Raw genomic sequence first — 9,438 nt, 5'->3', positions numbered from 1 at the left:
ATGAAGATTAACCTTTTTAATGTATATATTCTTGGTATAACGTCTTTTCTGTATTCTAACTTTATATTTGACTGTAATTTCTGATTACAAAAGCCAAATTGTGTTTTAAACAAGCAGACGATTTTCCAACTGAAAACAGGAAGTAGAACTAGAGTCTGACCGGAAGTGCATAAATTATACTTCGCATTCTCTGCTTTTGCAGAATGGTAAGGTCGAAAATTAACAAAATATATCTTACACTGTCATAAAAGTTGTGTTTTAACAACTTACAATATTGTTTATACCCTCACTGACATTCAAAATTGCTGAATATATTCTCATGAGCTGTGAAAAATTATGCTAACTGAACTGTCTTGACCTGTTCTGTTGACCAAATCAGTTACTTTGCATTCCATAATATATTTTATTATTTCTTTTAAAACTTGCAAGTACTCACCTCAAAGTCCACTGAACGTATACGTTTATCTTCATTTTAACAGAAACAATATCTAATATGAGGCAGGCATAATAACCTGCGAATGGGGACAAAGTCTGTCTGTCTGTATGTATCAGATGTATTATTTTTTTTAATTCAAACATGTTAATTGAGGAAACGGAAATACCGTAAGGTTCCCAATTTTGGTTCTGTTGTTAGGGATTTAGCTGTGAAGTTCTTTAAGTTATGACGTCATATTCAATGTAAACAAAAGAAATGCTTTCATCAGGTAACGTTTTTTCATATCAAACAATTGTTAAAAATGAATTTGTATTGAGTTCCAATCTTATATTTTATGTTACCGATTTTTTATTTATCTTTTTTTTTCATTGATTTTTCAGAGATATAACTCTATATATAGGGTTATTACAGAAAATAACGTGCGTGTGTTAGGTATCAGGTCCGTTCGTGCGCCACTTTTGCACCCTACACGTTCGCACTCTACACGTTTGCGCCAAATTTTAATTCAAATTCCAGTTGAATAATTGGAAATTATGATTGTTGTTTTAAATTGCTTTGGTGTAAATAGTGAATGTATTTATAGCTTGGTATGAGTAAAACATTGAAGATTTTGAATGAAAAACACAAAAGATAATTGTTTTTGACAGCTTGGTCACTTTGATCTGAAACAATTAAACAATAAAATAAAGCAATACACTATTATAACCAAAACATGATCAAATTTATTCAACACACAAAAAAAAACGTAGTCAGATGTTTTGAAACAAGTCAATGAAACAAAGTTATAGGAATACCGTTACCGAAACATGATTGAGAGTTATTCAACACAAAATAAAACGTTGACAGAATCCCACTTTATTTATAGAAAGGATTATATTTTTTTTTAACAATACACTATCCAAAACATGGTTAAAATTTATTCAACACAAAAATAAAATGCGGTCTCACTTTATTTTAAGACAATGACAAGAAGAATACTCTTGCCAAAATTATGCATGATTACAAAAAAAGCAATCAAAATTGGGCGCAAACATGTAGGGTGCGAACAGACTTTGGGTGCGAACATAAAGGGTGCGAAAGTGAAAGGGGGTGAACATGAGTGGGCACGAATGGACCTGGGTTCCGTGTGTTATTACAGATTTTCTTCCTAAAAGTTTCTAAATCTGTAATAACATATGTTTGTTATTTGTAAAATTATTTCATCTATAGTTGGCTCTAGGGAACTCTTGAGACTTGGCACAGAAACTAAATGTATAGCCTTGATAACTAATTTCTTAAGTTTAATTAATACATTTTTGATTAACCTTGGTAAATCAATGAGACAAGGCTATTAAGGGATAATTTTAGCTGTAATAACAAGGCTTGGGAATTACTGAGAAACTTGCGCAGAACCTCATTACATGCTCTGGTCATTACTTCTTACAATAAATTAAAATACATTGTACATTTGTACTATTAAGCATGATCTATGTCTGAGCAAATCCTTTGAAGTGATATAGAGATGCTGTGATAACACCCTTTAGTTATTTCAGGCATATTTTTTCCGTGAAAACATATAGGTGTATTATGCAAAATGGCAAACTATGAACTGTTATATCTTTCAATAGTTAAGTATACATACATGTAGACAAAAGTTTTTACAAATTTTAACGGAACTAATGATGTATATTGTCCCTTTGAAACATGTAACATACATATGTATGTTATCACAGTTCTTTGATTTTTTAGTCTACAATAACAAATGTATGTTACTTTCCTGTAATAACCCTATAGAGTTATATCCCTGACTGTACGTGCTGTATATCAGAGTTATTATGAACCTTAATAAGAAAATTAAATACCCTGTAGTCTTCAGGCTTATAACCACAGGTTAGGAATCCAGTTCCGTTCTCCCTGATTTACGTTCACCCTGATACCTTTTCTCCCTGAGTCCATTCTATCCTGATATAATTTTTTTTCTTATTGTTGTCTACATTGTGTAGTTGCCTAATGTATTTGAACAAAATATATGTTAAAGCTTGTTGAAAATTCACCAAATATTTGTATTGCTGCAACCATACCCAGGTTAAGCACCCCCTGCTTTTAGGCCTGTATAAATCAAGTCTTCAGGCCAACAGATCAAATTAAAAAAATATCCCAAAGTTGATCTCCAGGCCAGTACTCATAAAAGTTTATGATGAAGACTTTGGATCCCATATCTAACAGTTTATATCGATAGTTTTATGTTTTTATTGATGCAACTATTGGAGATGGGCGTAAAGAGGGTGTATCTGCATGGAAGAATGCGAAATAAAATTGCCATTTCACGATGAACAAACAATTAAAAATTTCTTGCCGATTGATCTTTTTATTGATTTCACTAAACACAGTGAATAACGAACCTTTTTCAAGGCTGCATGTGAAATAAAAATAGCGAAACATGTTGCAGGAAAATAACCATTTACCACCCTCATTGGAATACCTAAAATTCCTTAAGCACACTCCAATGAAATATTATGTCTGAGATGAAGAGCTTTTAAGTTTTAATTATCTGATTTTAATAAACCAAAACATAATTTTTTTTTTTTAAATAATTACACGAAATACATATTTCTTCTAAATAATTATGTATTCATCTGAAACCAACATTAGATTTTTTTGTCAAGGGTTGTGGAGTCTGACAACAACCAACCTGAACCTGCCATGCTTTGAATTGTTACTGAATATTTAAGTTCACAGTATACAAACTTATTTATATAAGTTATAGCTATATATATATACAGATATATATACATACATGTACATGTAAATTTGTATATGTTTAAATCATTTATATATAAATGTATATGTCAAGGTGATGAGTTTCAAATATTAAAAAAAAACAATTTCTAGCTAAAAGATTATTAACAATATCATTTTACTCTCATGAACATTTTCTTATGGTAAACAAAATTAAAAAAAAAAGAAAAAAGCAACAAACTATAGGTTTAATATTTGCTCATGAATCTGACATGAGCTTGTGTTGTTCATACAGTTTACAAAATATTGATTTTAATAAGACTTTTGAATTGACAAATATAAAATTTGCATTAAAGGAAGTGGCCAATAGTTAAATTATTACAGCATGACCTGATTTTTTAAGATTTAAAGCATTTTATGCTGTTCATGCTGTTGTTTAATGCACTTTTTTTACATTTTAATCCTTTGACTAGTTATTTTTTTATTACTCTCCACTCCAAAAGTTGGAGCTACATGTATGAATGTTTTCATCTGCTTTTCTCAGAAAAGTGTTCAATAATCATGAGAAAGACTTCTTATTTGGTCAGCAGCTTAAAAGTGTTTAGTTATAATGTGTGATTTTGTCATTTACATTGTACTACATGTACTAGTAGCAGTTTGTCATGTTTGTTGATACTTTGAATTTTCAATATGTTGAATGTCTATCCGATGAGTTAAGCCTTTTTTAACTGATTTTTATAGTTCGTTCTTATGTTGTACTGTTGTACCACTGTCCCAGGTTAGGGGGAGGGTTGGGATCCCGCTAACATGTTTAACCCGCCACATTATTTATGTATGTGTCTGTCCCAAGTCAGGAGCCTGTAGTTAAGTGATTGTCATTTGTTTATGTGTTACATATTTGTTTTTCGTTCATTTTTTTATATAAATAAGGCCATTAGTTTTCTCGTTTGAATTGTTTTACATTGTCATAACGGGGCCTTGTAAAGCTGACTATGCTGTGTGGACTTTGCTCATTGTTGAAGACCTTACAGTGACCTATAGTTGTTAATTTCTGTGTCATTTTGGTCTCTTGTGGACAGTTGTCTCATTGGCAATCATATCACATCTTCTTTTTTATATGAACATTTCATCACACAATTCTCCAATATCAATTACCAGTATGACTTCATATTTGGCAATTAGCTCAACACTGCTTAGTTGTAATGTGTACGTAGGCTTTTCAGATCAGAATATCTTCTACCTCCTGTTTTCAGTTACTTTAAATTTGAGTAGGGTGTGCTTTGGATGAAAATGCATGCAATTCTTGCCTTAACTGGAAAATAACAATATTTTACTGCAACCAATGTACTGTAACAGGAACAATTCTGCCTAAGATTCGGGGATGCGGACCACAGCTAATTCTAGTTTGTAAACTGATGTGTGCGGAAAATGACTGATGCCAAAAGTGATGAGCTGTAATAAATCTAAGTAAATGAAAACCAAAAACTGAAAACAATATATAATTTAATTAACAAAATACAACTTTTATTTATGTAAAGCCAAAAGGTTAGAAATGGAGCATTCAATAAGACTTCAATTTACCATACTGAGGAGGCATGTAGCTAATGCACTAACCTATTGGAAACTGGTTGGAAAGCTTGGCTTTCCTAGGTGGGACTGAATGTCAGTCCTCAGAGAATTTAAAATATGAATCTAAAAGAAGTTATATAAAATATATAAATCTCTCGCAGAAGGTATCCAGAGAATTTGCAACGATGCAAATATTAAACTTTACAATTAAGATAAATCTCTCTAACTAATGATTTCAAATAGCAAAAGCTATGCAATTTAACAAATATATACTGAATAAGCTTCATGTAAATTAATTAACAATGAAATACCGTCAAATATGAAATTTAGAGTTTTACCAAAGGGAGCTAAAAATTAACTAATAACTCTGTCTGCTACATTCCTCCCCCCTAAGACAAACAATAAATTTCATCAATTAAAGTCTGCAAACTGAAATGTCTATCAAATTCAGGTACCTGCATCAATACGCACACAAAATCCAAATGTCAGGATCAAACATTAAATCCAAAATACATCAGTTAAAGTTGAATAACGAGACTGTTCAAGGAGCGCAACACCAGTCTGATACCCTCCTCCTCCCTTCGAAAAACAAATGTATATGAAATAACATTTGACGGTGAAATTTAACAAAAGTCCATCAACGTTCATCAGATTAAATGTCTTCCAACCAAATGTAAAACTATCACTTTTAGATAAATGTCACTATAACACAATCACACATCGGCAGTAGGTTCAAAGGATAACGGACGCAACTTGAGGTCTTCTTTGTAAGTAGGCTTCAGAATCAGTGGTACGGCACATATAGGGTAACGGCGCAGCTAATGTTGAAATCCATGAAAAGTTGTACCAGTCAATGTCCACCAATGTTGATCTCACAGTGACACATTTGACGTGTACCACCGGGTTCTATTACTGCACTCCAACGTTGTTGATAACGGTAACACAGGTGTTGTGCCACCGGAGATGGATCGGGTCCATCTGTATGCAAGGGTCTCAAAATAAAGTTGGACGATGCCCAGCTTTATAGCAAGGTTCTAAATAAAATGGGCGATGCCCAAATGTAATAGCAAGGTTCTCAAAATAAAATGGACGATGCCCAATTTTGTGCAGGTTTCTAAATAAAATGGGCGATCCCCAAATTTTGCATGGTACCAAATAATGGATCTGATCCATCTGTATAGGCTAGAAGTGTTCCTAACTTCAAGCTTAACTTTCACTCTATTGGTTTCTGCCATGACAAAAGTCAAGAAGTCAGACTCTCATAAACTCCCTAAATACTAAATATTTAGCTCGAGATTACAATCTGACAAACGAGCAACAACTCATTAAACAAGCCAATTCCTACTTAATACTAGCTAACAGTCTACACTTTAAACTACACAGAAGATCAGCGATAATTCCAGTCAATAATGAAAATGAAGAATAAAACAAGTTGGGATGTGCAACATCCCTCCCTTTGAAAAAGAAAAACCAAACAGTCAAACTGAGACACATGACACCTATGAATAAATTGAAATAAACTAATGTATAAATCTGTCTATATACACACAACACAATGTAAAAACAAACATATTAAACAAAGGTAACACAATCTGAACTACAATGATCATTCCTCAACATCCCGCCTATTTCTGAGAGCTTTACTTGACTATCTGCAGACCTTTCATCTCTAGCATGAACTTTGATAGACATATTTGGACACTTAGACCTGACATGACCTGACTGGTGACATTTAAAACATCTCTTAGGTTTATGTTTCCTACGTGATCTCAATCGCCTCCTCAAAATATTAATTAAAGTTTCAAAATTCTTATGAACAGTATTACAACAAACTGAACTTTCTGACTCATCAGTAGTCTCAGGATCACCAGAAAAATGAACAGCTTCATATTCAATAGCTAGTGATAAAGCCTTATCTAAACTATGAGGATGCTTAAAAGTGACAAATTTAGCCATCTCAATATTCAAACATGATGTAAATAAGTCAGTAAAATACGAATCCAAATCGGAAAAATTATCAGGATAAGCCTTATGAGCAAGTATCTTGAAACGCTGACCAAATTCTGAAATTGTTTCATTTTCCTTCAAACTACAAACTCGCAGTTGAAATTTAAAATATGCCACCCTCTCCTTAGGATTAAACCTCTGAATGAGAACATTTTTCAAGCAGTCATAATCGTATAACTGTGGCCTCTTTAAGAAACGTAAAGTAGTTTGAGCATCACCTCTCAAATTCATTATCAACTGACATGCCATCTCAAATTCATTCCACTGATTCCAAAGAGAAACTGTCTCAAAATGAACAAAATAATCTGTAATATCAATGCTGATACCATCAAACAAACAAGGTTTTTCTTCAAACCTAATCATAACTGAATAAACATTTATAAAATAAACCAAACTATGAAAATAAAATACCCCAGAAATAACTATTCAAAACTGCTCTGATTTGGACTGTCATATCCAGTGGCACCAAACATTGACTCAAATGTCTGCTCCATTTCTTATATATAATTTTGTTCAGTTACAAACCAGAAAAAGTTGCTTTATAACTCCGCACCCCACCCGCACTACCAAATGTAACAGGAACAATTCTGCCTAAGATTCGGGGATGCGGACCACAGCTAATTCTAGTTTGTAAACTGATGTGTGCGGAAAACGACTGATGCCAAAAGTGATGAGCTGTAATAAATCTAAGTAAATGAAAACCAAAAACTGAAAACAATATATATATAATTTAATTAACAAAATACAACTTTTATTTATGTAAAGCCAAAAGGTTAGAAATGGAGCATTCAATAAGACTTCAATTTACCATACTGAGGAGGCATGTAGCTAATGCACTAACCTATTGGAAACTGGTTGGAAAGCTTGGCTTTCCTAGGTGGGACTGAATGTCAGTCCTCAGAGAATTTAAAATATGAATCTAAAAGAAGTTATATAAAATATATAAATCTCTCGCAGAAGGTATCCAGAGAATTTGCAACGATGCAAATATTAAACTTTACAATTAAGATAAATCTCTCTAACTAATGATTTCAAATAGCAAAAGCTATGCAATTTAACAAATATATACTGAATAAGCTTCATGTAAATTAATTAACAATGAAATACCGTCAAATATGAAATTTAGAGTTTTACCAAAGGGAGCTAAAAATTAACTAATAACTCTGTCTGCTACAGTACTAAGACCTATATATGTCGTATGACATCCATTGCTTAATAGCCTAAAGTGATATACAATGTACATGTATAACTACATTGTACATGTATTTATCACCACTACAATACAATGTATGTACTTTTACATTTTTGATTGTTTAAATTAATTTTAGACATTTAAAGCTTTCTCAAAATATTTTCAGAGCTATGCAGTTTATATAATTTATTAAAGTTGACAAGAAAAACTTTTTGGTGATAAAAAAAACCCTCTTTAATTCTGCAATGTGACATGGTGAGCCCAATATCATTATCTAAACAATTTCTCTTTTCCTCACAGATCTATTAAAGGAGCACTAGCTACATGTATGAGATATATATAAAAAATCTAAAATGTGATTTTTTTTGTTCAATCATTCATGAAAGTAAAATATTGAAATAATACTTGGCTTTTAGGAGCCATTATGGTTCAATTTTGTCAAAATACGTTTAGACACATTGATGATTAATTATTCATGTGAAAGTGAATAAACCGACCTCATTGAATCTGTATTCATTCGAACTTTAATTAAAGCCCTTTGGTAGATATAGATAACGCATGAATAGTGCATGTTCATTATTTAAAGGAAAAGAATGTCAAGTGAATCAAAAGTAATTGCACAAGTTCACTATCTATTTATATCTATATTCATGTTGAAGTTTATATTGCTTATATGATCATCAGAGGTTGTCGGAGGTCAACTCCATAGTTCATTAGATAGGGTGTACACTAAAATACACTGGAAACGAGGATACATGCATGCCCTGTAAATTGTTTACTTTTAGACTTTTTATAATTTGGATAAATGTTTTACATTGTTATAAGTTAAATATTAGAATTTGACAGCTACTGCCCTTTAAAAATTTAAGATGCCCAAGTCATTGCAAGTACAGCATGTACAAAAAATGTATGTCTGACTGAAAATTTAACATCTTAGGTACATTTTTAGCTCACCTGGCCCGAAGGGCCAAGTGAGCTTTTCCCATCACTTGGCGTCCGTCGTCCGTCGTCCGTCGTCCGTCGTCCGTCGTCGTCGTCGTTAACTTTTACAAAAATCTTCTCCTCTGAAACTACTGGGCCAAATTAAACCAAACTTGGCCACAATCATTATTGGGGTATCTAGTTTAAAAAATGTGTGGCGTGACCCGGTCAACCAACCAAGATGGCCGCCATGGCTAAAAATAGAACATAGGGGAAAAATGCAGTTTTCGGCTTATAACTCAAAAACCAAAGCATTTAGAGCAAATCTGACATGGGGTAAAATTGTTTATCAGGTCAAGATCTTTCTGCTCTGAAATTTTCAGATGAATCCGACAACCCGTTGTTGGGTTGCTGCCCCTGAATTGGTAATTTTAGGGATTTTTTGCTGTTTTTGGTTATTATCTTGAATATTATTATAGATAGAGATAAACTGTAAACAGCAATAATGTTCAGCAAAGTTAGATTTACAAATAAGTCAAAATGACCAAAATGGTCAGTTGACCCCTTCAGGAGTTATGGACCGTTATAGTCAATT

The 9,438-nt window shown here is 32.6% G+C and overlaps 1 protein-coding gene across 2 annotated transcripts in view; it reads left to right on the top strand.

The window, feature by feature from the left end:
- Window positions 1-112: 112 nt before the first annotated feature.
- Window positions 113-9,438, top strand: part of LOC139485190 (E3 ubiquitin-protein ligase HERC2-like) — a 111,667-nt gene continuing 102,341 nt past the window's right edge. For both annotated transcript variants that reach the window (XM_071269436.1, XM_071269435.1), the window contains exon 1: window positions 113-206. The gene's annotated coding sequence lies outside the window, so the exon portion shown is untranslated. The remainder of the gene's footprint in view (window positions 207-9,438) is intronic.

The sequence above is a fragment of the Mytilus edulis genome, chromosome 8 (genome assembly GCF_963676685.1).
Source record: "Mytilus edulis chromosome 8, xbMytEdul2.2, whole genome shotgun sequence".
Classification (NCBI taxonomy): Eukaryota; Metazoa; Mollusca; class Bivalvia; order Mytilida; family Mytilidae; genus Mytilus; species Mytilus edulis.
This window is presented reverse-complemented; position numbering and strand designations above follow the sequence as displayed.